Here is a 14,265-nt window from a genome sequence, read left to right as displayed (position 1 = left end):
TACACTATGGGATCTGAGCACAGGTCATCAGTTCACCCCCACCAACACCAAACAAATGGAAGGTGCTTTCAATTAAAAGCTGCTGAGCTGTGCACCTCCAATTAGAGTGAAATAGAACAGGTCACCCATGACGGGCAATTATGCTCCTTTCTTCCAAACAGGCCTCTTACTTCTGTGAAACAATGTTATTTTTTGTAACTTGGATGGAGAGGGCCATCTCAATTAATTTCCATAGAGATAAAATTATAACAGACATAAGGTTTATTCTCTGTGAATGGTTAAGTGCATGTCTATTCGAGAACAAGATCTTGGCTTTATTCGCCAGTCTATGTGCAGTAGGCACTACACTGTTTTATGGTACTTTTCAATCATACAATGGCTTGCAGTTGTAAACTCTCACTGTTACTTTTACTCCGGGTAATGTTGAATGTTATCAGTTAGGTGTTCTGGGCTCTGGTTTAATGTTTCTTTTTTTTGTTTGCATTAATATAAATGAAAGATTATGTAAGGATTAGAGGGCTGCCTACAGTATAAAGAGACACAACGAACACAGTTGATACACCATTAACTGTTTACTAGCCTAATTCCTATCATAACGAACAAGCACCGTAAATAGGATTAGTGAGCTCATTTTAAACGTGATTTCAATTGTCTTGCCACACTCGCATCAAGCAGTTATTTGGGGGTGTTTGTGGGAGTTAGACAGGAGTTTTCAAACCTACGTATTATAATGAGATGAAATTCTGAATCGTAACCCCACTCTTTCCCCCACATTCTGCATGGCAAAATTCCCTGTCAAATCTGATTTAGCTCCTCCAAATATTAATGAAACATACTTTAAACGATATTTTTTTTATTTCAATATCTTTTAAAATATACAGTAATGGTACATGATAGTTACAATTATAATGGAACGGTAAACTCAAACGTGGTCGCAATCATTTAGAGAGAAATGTTAATAGGGTATCGTCAGAAATAACGTTTTCGTCCCGACGGTCAGTATCACTGAGTTCAAGGAAGGTCAATGAATGAGAAATCGCTAAAACAGAAACACTGTATAATACAGAGATGGTCACTTAATATCTCTGCAGTTACAATTCTACGTAGCTTCTAGTTAAAATGGACTCTGTAGTTGATACTTATTGGAGCTACTGTATGACTGTAGCTGTGTTTAAAGAAATTGAATTCTACTGTAAAGTGTAAAATTAAACACTGATTTTAGTGTTTATTGATCACAATTTTAGCATTGCGTATACATAGATTCCTTAGTATATATGGCAATGGCACAGTTGGATTACAGAAGAATGCCCTACACATCCGGATAGTGTATGTGAATCTGTGTCTCAGGCCATGGGCTATATAATATGATATGCAATTCTACAACATGAACAGTACACTTCATTGAGCATCCAATCCTTGGCATTAATACTCCCAGCCTTGTGTTTAGCCATCAAGCCCATTCTGACTGGCCATTTGCATCTTAAGTTTCATTTCACAGACACTTTAATGATTCCGCTCTTCACTGATGCCAAAAGTGAGAAGGATGAGGATTTATTTTACACAATCTGCTGTAAAAAAAACCCGTGCTCTGAAACGTGGATTTTTGCACTGCTGTATACGTAAGCATGGGTTATTATTAGGTACAACCAAAGAATTATAGCAAACCATTATAATGATCAATTTACTGCTCACAGACTTGATCTTCCGATGCACATATTTTATCACATTGTTTCAAAACAAATGATTGATTAGTAAACATCACTGAAACATACTGATTAACTCCAATGGGATATAAACTAGCAATATTTCACAAAATAACATATATAACCAAGAGTTAAATATCAAATCGATAGTTTCCCACTGACAGGATGATTTATATGCCTTTTTAACTGTAAATATTGAAATATATATATTTATATGTGTGTTACCATCCAGAAATATATACACACTGAATACACTCACATAGAAATATAGCCCATAACACTGGCCAGGCCAACCAATAATGACGATACCACATGCTACATGTTACACAGGATATCACATACTTTCCATAGGATTCAGCACTATATTAGAAAGGCCAATGGCATTTATTCCCAGCACATCTGTGTCTATGTGTTTGTATGATTAAAGGCTGATTCACACTGGAAACTGAAAATAAACAGGAAGATGGTTAACAGCGAATGGAATCAAGCCAAAAGGCAAGCAAGATGATAATTTAAGGGAAATATTATGTGCCTGAGCTTTAAGTTGCTGTGACATATTCTTGTTATCTGGTGATTAACTACCTTTCCATTTACTTTTTGAACGGAGTCACCCTGTCAGTGTTACGTTTAGTGTCTATTCCTTATCAGATTAAACGTGGCTGGAGTTTCAATGTTCTGACTCCTGCCATTCTCTTTGCATTCATTCCGACTTCCTGTTCGCTGAAAGTCAAGCTCTCATTCACAAAAAGCCAAATCTTATCTCTCTACCTACTCACCCCAGAGAATGGTGGCTGGTATAGAGTTTAGTTTCTATCTCTGCACATAGGTGACAAAGTTCTGCACTGCAAATCTTTAAATAAATAAAAAGAATGTCTCAGTAATAGCACGTAGAAAATGTATTTTAGGACTGCATAACATACATTTCTAAATAGACTGAAATATATTATTTTTCAAACATGTATGTAATTGTTCATTCGATCCTTTTACCATGTATCTTTGCATCGCAGGAGGATGTATTTGAAAATGAAATTTATATTTTAATGCATCTTTCTTAGTAACATGTTTTATAAATAAATAAAGCATTATTTTGGCTGAGTGGTAGTAAAAAAAAGTTTTAAGTTATTAGGTAAAGCAGGCCAAAACGCAATCATAATTACTCTCTGCGGAAATCTTAGCCAAAGACATTTCGAGTCATGTAATGATAACATTTGAACTACAAATAAACATGGATTAAATAATGTCTATTTGTGGTCAAAATTATCCCTGTTTAATAAACAGCGTGATTGCAACTGTTTAACATTCTGGGATTCCTATTACAAGTTTATCCGATTTTTCTACTCAACAATATTCGCACAGAAAAAGAGAATTCACCTGCACAATTCACGCATTAATTATTTTTACTTTTACCATGGGGAGAGATTTGTGGAAATGGGATATATTCCCAGTGAGAAGGTAATATAGTTGGACAAGTTTAGAATTTTCCATGTAAGAGATCATTACCTACAAGAAATGCTCCTAAATCAAAGTGCTTCCAGACGCTGGACATTATTTTGTAGTAGGAATGTTTAAATACAGTAGAATATCTACATGTAAAAACTATTTTTATATTTGTATATTTTCTACATTTCATGTTACAGTCTCGTAGCCTTTTAACTTTGCAACGAAAGTCATTACATGTTTAGATTTTACATGTTAGATAGGCTTCTAAATACACACTCGTCTTTGCTTGCAATGTAAAACATTTTGAAAGGATTGGGGAAATAGCAAAAAATGCACAGATCATTAAAATAACCATATTGCTTGGCAAGCATTCATGTTTTATACCATCCCCCTAAACCTTTTCATTTCCTGTTTTCCATAATAAAGACCTTTAGGAGATCGAGGGTTAAAAGCTCCTGTAGAGCTTGACAAGTACAAGGTGAAGTGGGTGGTCACCAGAGTCTGAAAGGCATCCTTAACCCCTCTTGGCTGAGAATTCAATCTGTTGTTCTCTGCAGAGCCTCACATCATCACTTGTCGATAGGAATCAGAATGAGACTGCTGGGGCAGACCAAGCTTTCATTCTTAAAGAAACAGCAGTTGGAAAACCTCTCCACTATTTGTGCTGGGCTTTCCAGGTTATAAACTCAGGAGAGAAGGAAGCAAAGCTTTTCAACTTGTTTCTAAAAGTCCCAAACCTGTTTACAAATAAACAGAGTCAATGGCACATTTTCCTGTTCAGTAAGAGGTGGTGTTTGAGTCATTAAATGCTATCAACCTATAGGTTAAAGGGTGGTAAAGAAAGGTGTTAATGATTATGACCATTGGATTAAAAAAAACTATTTTAGAGCAGTCTCCACATTGTGGGTTATTTATCAGCTTCTTGGCTGCAAAACCAGGGCAAAAATACTGCACCACTTTTAGAATTTTTTTTCCCCTTTGATAAATCTAATGCAATATTTTTGTACCAAAAATTGATAAATTACGCAATTTGTGACTCAAAAAATAAAACTATGGTTGCAATTTATTTTCAATTTCTTAGCAATGTCAAGCTATTTAAAAAAAATGCAGAATACTCAAATAAGGAAAATATTTCAAGAAACACTTCGTTTCATTTGCTTCAACAGAAAGTAGTGTGTTTCTTTAACACAAGTTTTAATACATAGCACTCATAATTCTGATCTGACTCAAGTTGATGAATTGGTCAAATAGTAATTCAGTATGGATTTAGATCATAGCTAGATCAATATTGGATATGGTTGGTAAAGCAAATAGTATCTTGGTATTTCTTTTTTTTTTCTTTAAAAAACCTCCCACAGTATTTTCTCAGGGGAGATGGAAAGCAAAATTAGCTACAGAGTTAAAATAAAAATGATCCACAGGTCTCGCTTCAAATAGAAAAGCTATACAGCCTCAGCAGCAAGCTACTGTAACAGCAGTTTGACATGTACTGTACTGTATAGGGAGGTTATAGTGTTCAGAGTACACACTGCATGTGTTTACCTGGTGCTTTAGTGTTACTTGTTAATGAGGTACTCTCATGAAAAAGGTACAAATAAGGTATATAAACTTTAAGTTGGATTTACCATGAATACTGTCTCTTTTACTAACAAATTCATTTTAGTTGTTTATGTTATAACACATTACAGAAAAAAAGAACATATTTAACATTCTTAGTTCTTTTGCTGAGAGATTTAAACTCCTTTCAATAGCATATTTAGAGATGCTATTTCCTTCTGTAACAGGTGTTCTCCCACCCTAAGGGAGATTTCACTGTTACCTGTACTCTCGCTGTGCTGTACCTGTGAGGCTTACAGGATTGCTGAGTGTCCGCCGATGGTAGAGGGGAAGACAGGACAGGCTTTCAGGATATTCTCAGCTCTTTCTGGGTGCAGCGCCTCCATTTCCAGCAGGCCCCAGCAGAGCTGGGTGCAGTTCCTGCAGGAAAACCATCTTTCACTCCCCCTGATAAACTGCAGTCACGGGCAGGAGTATAAAAACAGCAACTGGTCTTTATTGAGTGCAGCCGTACACAATCAACAATGCATTTCCTCTGGTCCCTGGAATCAACCAGGGCTTGGGGCCCCAAAGGTCTATCCTTTGCTCCCCTACTCCCTGGTGGAGTAAGGGGTAACAGCTCCCATTCCCCTGCGGGAGGGGATAGAACAACGACCCACTCCCTTGAGGGGAGAGGGTAGAACTCACTAACTGACAACTTCCAACTGTCAATTCCCAACTGCCACTCCCCACTGTTACCAGGGGCAGGGCTTCAGGTCTCAGCCCCGGGTTGGTGGCACCTAGGCCTCAGGCCACCCCCCTGTCACTCAAGGAAGCTGCTCACTACAGTAGGGCATAGATTTAACCCTAACATTGCCTGCACTGGTACCAGGGCTTATGTGTTAGGCAGGGCAGATGAGTAGCCATGGCTACACTTCCAAGGTTGCCTTTTAGTTTTTAACGCAGCAGGAAGAGTGTGTGCTCTGAGTCTGGGTAGTGAAACCATGTAGAAAAGAGGTGACCATGTGGTGGAAAAAGAATGTTAAATGCAACCTAACTAGCAGATCATTTCTACCTACAGTATATGAGGCCTACTGTAGATGTACTAAACTCTGTTGCCATGGGCCAGAACTCAAGTCATCCAAAATAGGATTAAACGTTATGTTTCCTGACTTACCGGGGTATCTGCAAAGCTAATTATATGCAAAAACAACACCTGAAATATATCTCATTAGAATAGACCTAACGTCATGTTATCGATGCATTAACTTGATGGTAACTTACAGAACATGACATTAAATACATCTTGGTGCTACTCCAACCCACACCTGAAATAGGTATTTTACTGTAGTGGAATGAGATTGGAGAGGGAAATAACTCTGGGATTTAAATCAGCTAACTGTGCGTTACATCCAGCCAGACACTGCAAGAGCACTATTTCGGGGTCTGGGTTGGAGTAACGGCAATTTTTGCTATGACTTACAAAATGTAATGTTAAATCCCTATGTAAACCTTAACAGACCTCAGAGAATAAGCAATGCTATTATAATGCCTCATTTGCATATCATTCACAGTAATTTTCATTAACGTTTATTATAGGGAATCTAGTGCTTCTTATAGGGGAAAATATGACATAACGTTATTGTCCTTTGTAGAGAAAGCGTTACCGTTAATGTGACGTTCAGTTAGGTTAATGTCAAATTAAGTAGCCTAACGGAGTTTAGTGCATCTAGTCCTAAGAGTTTTGTGGCCATTTCTGGTGGGTGAACAAAAGGAAAGCAACTGTCTATAATGTACAGTATTTGCAAGAAAAAGACTTTTTACTTTACTGCTACTACTACAGGGGTAACATATTTTACAGAAGAAGAAAAACACACTTCTCACATGAACAGTTCAGTAATTTCATGAATCAAAGTCCTATACTTTAATAATTCAAAACACCTTAAGTACTTTATATGCAGAAGCCAGTGCTGTTCGTATAACTGCTGATATCGCACTTGTGACACATAGACGTCTTTTTATTTAAAAACAACATAGCTTGTTAAAAATATCAGTTCCGTTGACTTATGCATTTTATTTTTTTTATTTCTAGAAATTAGAACAAAATGTTGAAATCATATCAGACAATGTTTTGCTCGTGACAAAGTGCTTGAGAAATTGTTCAAAAACCTTTACGAAAATATAAAAATCTACTACAATTAAAATCAAGTTATAAAATAAGATTACTGAAATGCTACATTTCCTAATAGCTTGGAAGGACAGCTTTGCTTAATCACATCTACCATAATTGTCTGTGTAGTGACCAGATGACCACTTACACATTTTACTTAAATATAGCTTCCTTTGAAGGTCATCAAAGAGCTGAAACGAGCGTAATATTAGAATCTAATACTAAGTACAAGAACTGGAGTAAACACTTTATATTACATTTTTTGGTTATAATACAGTACATTTTCAGCCCTCTTCATGACTAATGGAATGAGTAAAAAAAAAAAAATCTGATAAGATATACTGTATACAATTGTATATTTAATGTGTCGTTGTATTGCCATGGTATTCAAATGTAATGGTGGAAGCTGGAGGGAGTGATCAGCAGAAATTTGCTGTATGAATGAATAAGCAGAGCCTTACTGCACTGCAAAGTTAAATGAAAGTGATCGCTGCAGGTATACTAAACTTAAGGCACCTGTACGACTTGAGCATTATTGAGCCGTCTACCACATTCTGTTTGATGTGAAACCAAGAAAGGGAGGACATGAAAATATATCCAATGTGAAAGAACCCTACGGGAAACTCAAGAAGAGACGCAGCCAAAAGAAGCAGGTTTGAAGAAGTACAACAAAGCAAGAGTTGGAATTGGCTGTGATGGGTCTGCAGTTTCAACTGGATAAAATAACCATTCCGATGCAAATTAAATTCTGCTCTTTCCTGATCTTGTGCAATGTGGAAAGAAACAATGGATCATCTTGCAGATATTTCAATGAAGATGACTAAAAGGAATGAGCTAATTTCTCTCAGTACAGCATAACAATGTGTGCAAAACTTGTGTGTAATCGGTCTACATATAGCTAGAGTGTATTAGGTACAGTACTTCTCAAGCCAAGTTAATAATACAGAACATGATCACATATTGCTATATATTCTTACATTTTAGCTAGTGCTGCTAATATACAAAGCTAATTGACAGATACACACGTTCCTACCTCACGGTATAGAGTGTAATGTTGGCCTTATGACACAAACACAGTACAACTGAAAGAGTCCAATTAGAGACACTAGGTGTATAAATGAATAAAATGGGTCTCCTCCTTTTTCATTATACATACACAATTGCAACATTAATGAGGGCTAACCAAAGGGTACTCAGAGGCCATCGACTTGGGATGCCTCAAGACGGGGTAGCTAGGTGCTAAGACACAATGTATCTTGGTGAAGATAAAATAGTCATAAGTTAAGAGTCAAGCAGACCAAAAACAGTAGAGTCAGCAAAGTCAAATGACAGTCATTTTGATGACTTGAAGAAGTAATTGCAGCATCCAATGTTTTGGTGCATGCAAGAACGGTACCTGATGAAGATACTTGCATGCACCGAAGTTTTGGATGCTGCAATGACTTCTTTAAACTTCTTTAAACTTCTTTAAATCGTTCAAATGACTTTCACTCAACTTTACTGACATTCTTCTTTTTTGGTATGTTATTGAGGGGCCATGCTAGATGTAAACACATTGGGCCATATTTATTAATCACTGCTATACCAACACACAACTTCTGGCCCCCAGAAGACACCCTCTGTCCATACACTTGAAGGGTTCCACCTTTCACATAATTTTTTATCTTAATTAAACTAGGTCAATTAGTTAATTCATAGGGCATCAGTGGACATCAGCAGGGACTGGATAGATTTGGATATATTTGATAAAGTGTACATGTACTGGTTTACAATAACCTGACCTGTCTAGGGGTCACATCATTTGTCACAATAAGCCCACTTCCTACTAGAAACCTGCCTGAATTTGTTTTCCCTAATTATATGTGGCATACTTAAAAGCATTCCCAGAGTACGAGTGAAGACTAAACCTAAGGGGCTTATTCAACAAGTCCCAATGCAACCAGACTGCTCAGTGATTGGCTAAAAACTTCTATTCAAGTCAATGGACGGTTTCTGCCGATCACAGCACGATTGGCCGCTTTGGGGCTTATTACATAAGTCCCTAAATATGGGTGCTGAAGGAAAACGGGTAAAAGAGAAAATCCTTTAATATTAAATGGGATTTTCTCTGAACATGTATTCTGTCAGATGTTAAATCTATGGAAAATATTGTAATATTCATGTGGAAATGGCCTTTGTTTCATATATACATACCATACTATATATTTGTTTCACAATACATATGTTCAGTTTGTAATACATGCTTTATATTCAGTAACATCTATTTATCTCAAATAGAGGGTTAATTATTATACTGCAATAGTGCCAATCAGGGCACTATCGCATGGAAAACTCCCATTGACTTCAATGTATGTATGTTCCATATATACATATATTAAAGCAGACACTTCCTTATATTGTACGTTCATATATGATATATATATATTGATGATATCCACTGGTTTTCAAACAACTATGTGCATGTATATATTTACAGTTTCACACAAAATCCAAATGCCTGGAGTCACAATTGGGGGCGTTTGCATTGTCACACATTTCTCCTATTGAAGTTTCTGCAGTCAAATGTATTTGCATTCTGTTTACAAGATGTGTGTGATTCCCCTTCCTCTACATTGGCATTCTCTGTATCGTTAGCAGCTTAAATGGTGAGTTCCAGTGTTTCTACACTGTTTGTATTTCGCTGTGTAAAGCTCTGAATACACTGTCTGTGATATAGAAGAATAAATCAGTAAACAAGTGAGTTCCTATAAAATCTCTCAATGTGGCCTGTTGCTTTAAAACACTGTAGGGGTTTAAAGTCTTGTATTCATGTTTTTCTGTTTTTAAATGTACAGAAAAAGCAACTGTGTTGTTTTTAGGGGCATATGTTCAGTTTTATGCTTAATTTGGCAATCCTGTCAAGGAACATAGTTTGTAGTTGTCCATGATCTTGCACAAACACAAATGAGTGAACTCTCTATTCAATCGTCTACGATAACAGGTTATCTATATAGCAGCCTGCAGGTCTTGCCTCCTATAATGGGAGAGGCCTGGCAGTTGACTGAAAGCTGATCCCTGTCAGAAGCTATTTTCTCTGGAAGACAGAGGAGACATTGTGCCCCGTGGTGCTTGAGTGTGGCCTTGGGTACTGCCAAAGCCCACCTTTTTTCCCTGAGACAAAACAGAATCCCCCTGCTGTCAGAACTATCTGGAACTGCTGAAAGGAGATGTATAAGCCTCGTAATGCTGCCCAGGAGATAATTGTCAAACAGAATAAAAAACACTGCCTATCTACCAAGCGGAGGTACTCAAGCACTGTCAAAACTACAACTCAATGCTCAACAGTTCTTGGCATCTGTGAGGTCTCTTTTTAGTAGTCCTTTAATACTCTGGTGAAAGAGAAAACCGAGGACACAAGAGAGATTCAGAAACTGGTGCTCTCATAGGGGGAGGGAGAGCTGAATACAAAAAAAAAATCTGTTTAAATTAATATAGAAGGTATGGACAGTAGCTGAAATAAAATATAAAGTAGCATATCATTTTGGTTTGTGTTCACAGCTGACTAATGGAAGCACCATTTAATACAATAATATACACTCAATCATAAAAAATAGCTCACATCAACTTAATATAAACGGACTGCTCGTGCGATTTTCATCATATAAGACTATAAAAAAACAAGTATTTTAACATTATAGTCCCTAAATTGTAAGCACCTGTGTGATGAGCAGTAATGGACTAACAAAACAAGTGTACTGGTGGTAAATGTCTAATTTAGTGGTTACTTTTTCCATATATACATTACTCTCAGTGTTAGACTATTAAAATGGAAGCTCTTTACAGACATGGAAGGCAGTAATGTTCAGCTCTGATCCTGTCTATTTGAATATGCTTTTAACCACATTTTCTTTTTCTTCACTATCCTTTTGATATAATTAATTATGGGGTAATAGAGGTAGCCACCAACAAGTAAGATTATCTGTCTTTGATTCTATAGCAAGTAATGCTTTTGCCCTTTGTGTACACAATATTTGTTGGACTGGCAAGTAATATTGAGTTTGACTTGGGAATGTCAATGTATTCACAACCTACGACTGAAAGTGTATTTTTCTCATTGAATTCTGGTCAGCTAAGAAAAGGACCTCTACGGACCTCTCATTGGACACCAGATCTATGTCTTGAAGCTGATTCCAATTCTTCCAACATAGATTAGGTTTACCTTTCTATCTACTGCTTTGTCTTCCTAAATCAAGGGGGTGAGATATGTAATTCCTGCAAAATGTTATTAGCAAAGAGACCGCAAACAGAGTGGTACTGTCATGCAATGCAAGCTTAAATATCAAATACATCCATAGAGCAACCAATGTGTGTCACATCTTCTTAGGCCATTGCGACCGCTATAATTTCCAGAAGCGCCTTTAGACTTGAAGGTCTTATCCATGCTCTTTCAGAAGGAAGGAAGAGAAGTGTCTGGAGGTGCTAATGATGAACTACATTTTTTAAATTCGTAAACAGCTACATTTCTCAAATGGAACTGCATCTTAACACTGAAAAAGCGTATCATACAGTGCCACTGATAAACTGCTTGAGATCAAGCAATACATTAAAAATAACTTTGTGACTTCATAACTGAAAAACGATTTATTAGAAAGCTCCCTTTTATTTGTATTATTGGAGAGAGGTTTACAAATGCTAAGTAAATGTCCTCAGTTTGTGCAGGCTGTCTGCAGACTGCGGGGACTCTCACTTTCTCACCCCTACTAGCAAGTGGCAGTCATCCAGCTTTAGTGTTCTTGAATGATGTCAAGTTATTTGTTTATTTCTTTTGTCTGGGAAAAAGTTTTAAATGATTTACTGGTTTTACTCTTAACTTCTTCTACAGTCCCAGACAGGAGATGACAGAAAGCCCTGACATGAGCATAGGGAAGGACGACATGACCACAGTACTGAGCTGCCCCCCCCCCCCCCTCATTTTCCCTGGGATTTGCTATACCCTCCCCCCCCTCACCACCTCCCCCCCTTCCTGTTCCAGGTGTCTGGTGAGGGATGGGAGGAGGGAGTTCTAGGAAGGTTATAAATGTTGGGGTAGTGATACGGAAGCTCAATCACACGCTCCCAAGCTGGCTAAAGGAAATTTCTCGCTCACCCTCCCTTTTTGTTGGAATGGTATGTAAATATATATATCACAAATATATACAGAAAAAAAAGACTGCGCTTGGGTATAGTGTGATTGAAAATGCAATAATAGTATATAATAAATAATAACAATATAAAATGTATATATGGATTTAGAACCCATATACAGTAAATGAATTCTTACTGTGCAATCAGACAATACATGAATAGATGATAAAAAGATGTGCTGTGGATCCTTGATCAAATTACAAACTTTAAAATGAGTCCTCTGAAGTCCCAAATGAAATCCAATGTGGAAAAAAGTTACACAGAAGCACTGTCAGGATGAAGGCAGCTTCTTTAAAAGGGCACAACGACCTCCCTCTCCACCTGCATAGATAATGAAAGAAAAAAGCGCCCAATCCTAGTGCATTACTGTGCAAAAAGTATTTAATTTCCCAATAAAAATGTTCAAATTGAACTCACAAACAAAGAGAATAAAGATCCCCTGATGAAAACAGCTTATGCTGTTGAAACGCGTAGGGACAAGTGTGCTGTGGGTCCTGTTAAGCGTCTCTTCTGAATTCTGGCTGTAATCCTCCTGCTCGATACCAGTGGACTTCGTGTGGTGTCATCTGATTGTTCCGCCGCACACAGTGCCCCCGGTAGGAACCTGGACCATCGGCTGGTGTGTTCCCGGGGGAAGGAAGCTGTGGTGAGCCCAACATCGTCAGTCTCTGCAGGCAGAGGCACACGAGGGCTATACTTTGATGCAGTGGAGTCACGGAGCGGAGCAGAGGAACAGCAACGCCTACAGAACCATGGAGCATGAGTATTAACTCATAAAATGCTTTTTTATTCTCTTTGTTTGTGAGTTCAATTTGAACATTTTTATTGGGAAATTAAATACTTTTTGCACAGTAATGCACTAGGATTGGGCGCTTTTTCTTTCATTATATATATATATATATATATATATATTTATAGCAGTTGGCACTCCGGTAGTATAATAGGTGCTCGTCTCATATAGATACAATAGAAAAAATATTTTCATAGGACAAAAGAGGCAGCACTCTGTATTAATCCAAAATAATTGTATTAAATATAAAAAGCGCACATACAGACCAAACGTTTCAGACCTCAAAGAGGGTCCTCCACAGGGGGGTGCTAGGGAACGACCCTCTTTGAGGTCCGAAATGTTGTGTCTGTATGTGTGCTTTTTATATTTAATACACTTATTTTGGATTGCTACACTGTGCTGCCTCTTTTTTCCTATGGAAATATTTTTTCGATATATATGAATATATGTCATGTTTATGATGATTTTTATGATTTTATCACAGCTGGCAGCAATTGTGGAAGATAAAGCCCTGCCAGAGTGGGTGGAATTACAAGGTTGGACCTAAGATAGACAATTGGGCTGAGGGACATGTCTCCGCTGAGTGGTGGGTACAGGGAGCTTCCTCGGCAGGGTATGGTAATTGGTGAGGAGCCAGAGTGCTGGGGGACACCTGGCTGGTTTGATGTGTTGTGTGTTTATTGCATCTTGTGTGTGCTTGCGGTAAGCTATGATGAGGGATTATGGGTAGGTGGGAAGAGAGCAAGAGAGCTTGATTGCTACCAGGCCATGCAACATTTTTAAATGGCTGCTATCAAAAACCGCCCCTTTACTTTAACTTCGAGTAGATGACTGAGCCCATGTTTACATGTTTTATGGCTCTGTGCAACTAAACCAGGGTGGGACTTGTCTTCCTCTTGTAAACGCTCATTGGCTATACTAAATGAGACTATTAAATGTTGCGATGCATCATACTGTACATAGTAAATCACATTGTATCTAGGAAAGATGTATTGAAACGTCGCTCTTACAATATACTGTAGTAAAGTACTGAAAAGAAAAAGAAAAATCAAACTAAAAACTGTTGGATTTTTATTTATGCATTTAATGTTTGGCTCCTTATTTCACTATTTTTGCACTATACTATTTGCCTTAATACAAAGGGACAACAACATAGACGAGTTGTAGATGCACATTGCAACCTTCCTGCTTCTGCATGTGTCATATAATATGTAAGCAAATTTTCCTACATGCACTTTGTAAGAAACAGTGTTTAAAATACATTCCTCATTGTGTAAAGCAGGTCTGTCTGTAAAGTAATAAAGACATTTTACTGGGAATTGGTTTTGCCACACCACTGAGCTCTTTTGTGCAGTGTGAACAGAACACATTCCCATATATTTATTTCTCTTTAAACGTAACTTTTCAAACAGCTTTCACCAGGTTTGAGGTCATCCACAGTTATATGGATTCACTCAAAGTTT

The 14,265-nt window shown here is 37.5% G+C and overlaps 1 protein-coding gene across 6 annotated transcripts in view; it reads right to left on the bottom strand.

The window, feature by feature from the left end:
- Positions 1-14,265, bottom strand: part of PRDM16 (PR/SET domain 16) — a 621,677-nt gene that overhangs the window by 133,846 nt on the left and 473,566 nt on the right. The window contains exons 1-2 of one of the 6 annotated variants that reach the window (XM_075604893.1): positions 4,963-5,377; positions 2,480-2,553 (exon numbers count right to left, since the gene is read on the bottom strand). The exons of 4 other annotated variants lie outside the window; for them this stretch is intronic. The gene's annotated coding sequence lies outside the window, so the exon portion shown is untranslated. Of the gene's footprint in view, positions 1-2,479; positions 2,554-4,962; positions 5,378-14,265 lie in introns of those variants that run through there. One more of the 6 variants, XM_075604895.1, reaches the window with a different exon arrangement.

Source organism: Ascaphus truei, chromosome 6 (assembly GCF_040206685.1).
Source record: "Ascaphus truei isolate aAscTru1 chromosome 6, aAscTru1.hap1, whole genome shotgun sequence".
NCBI classification, from domain to species: Eukaryota; Metazoa; Chordata; class Amphibia; order Anura; family Ascaphidae; genus Ascaphus; species Ascaphus truei.
The sequence above is the reverse complement of the archived record's forward strand: the minus strand, read 5'-3'. Positions and strand labels throughout refer to the sequence as shown.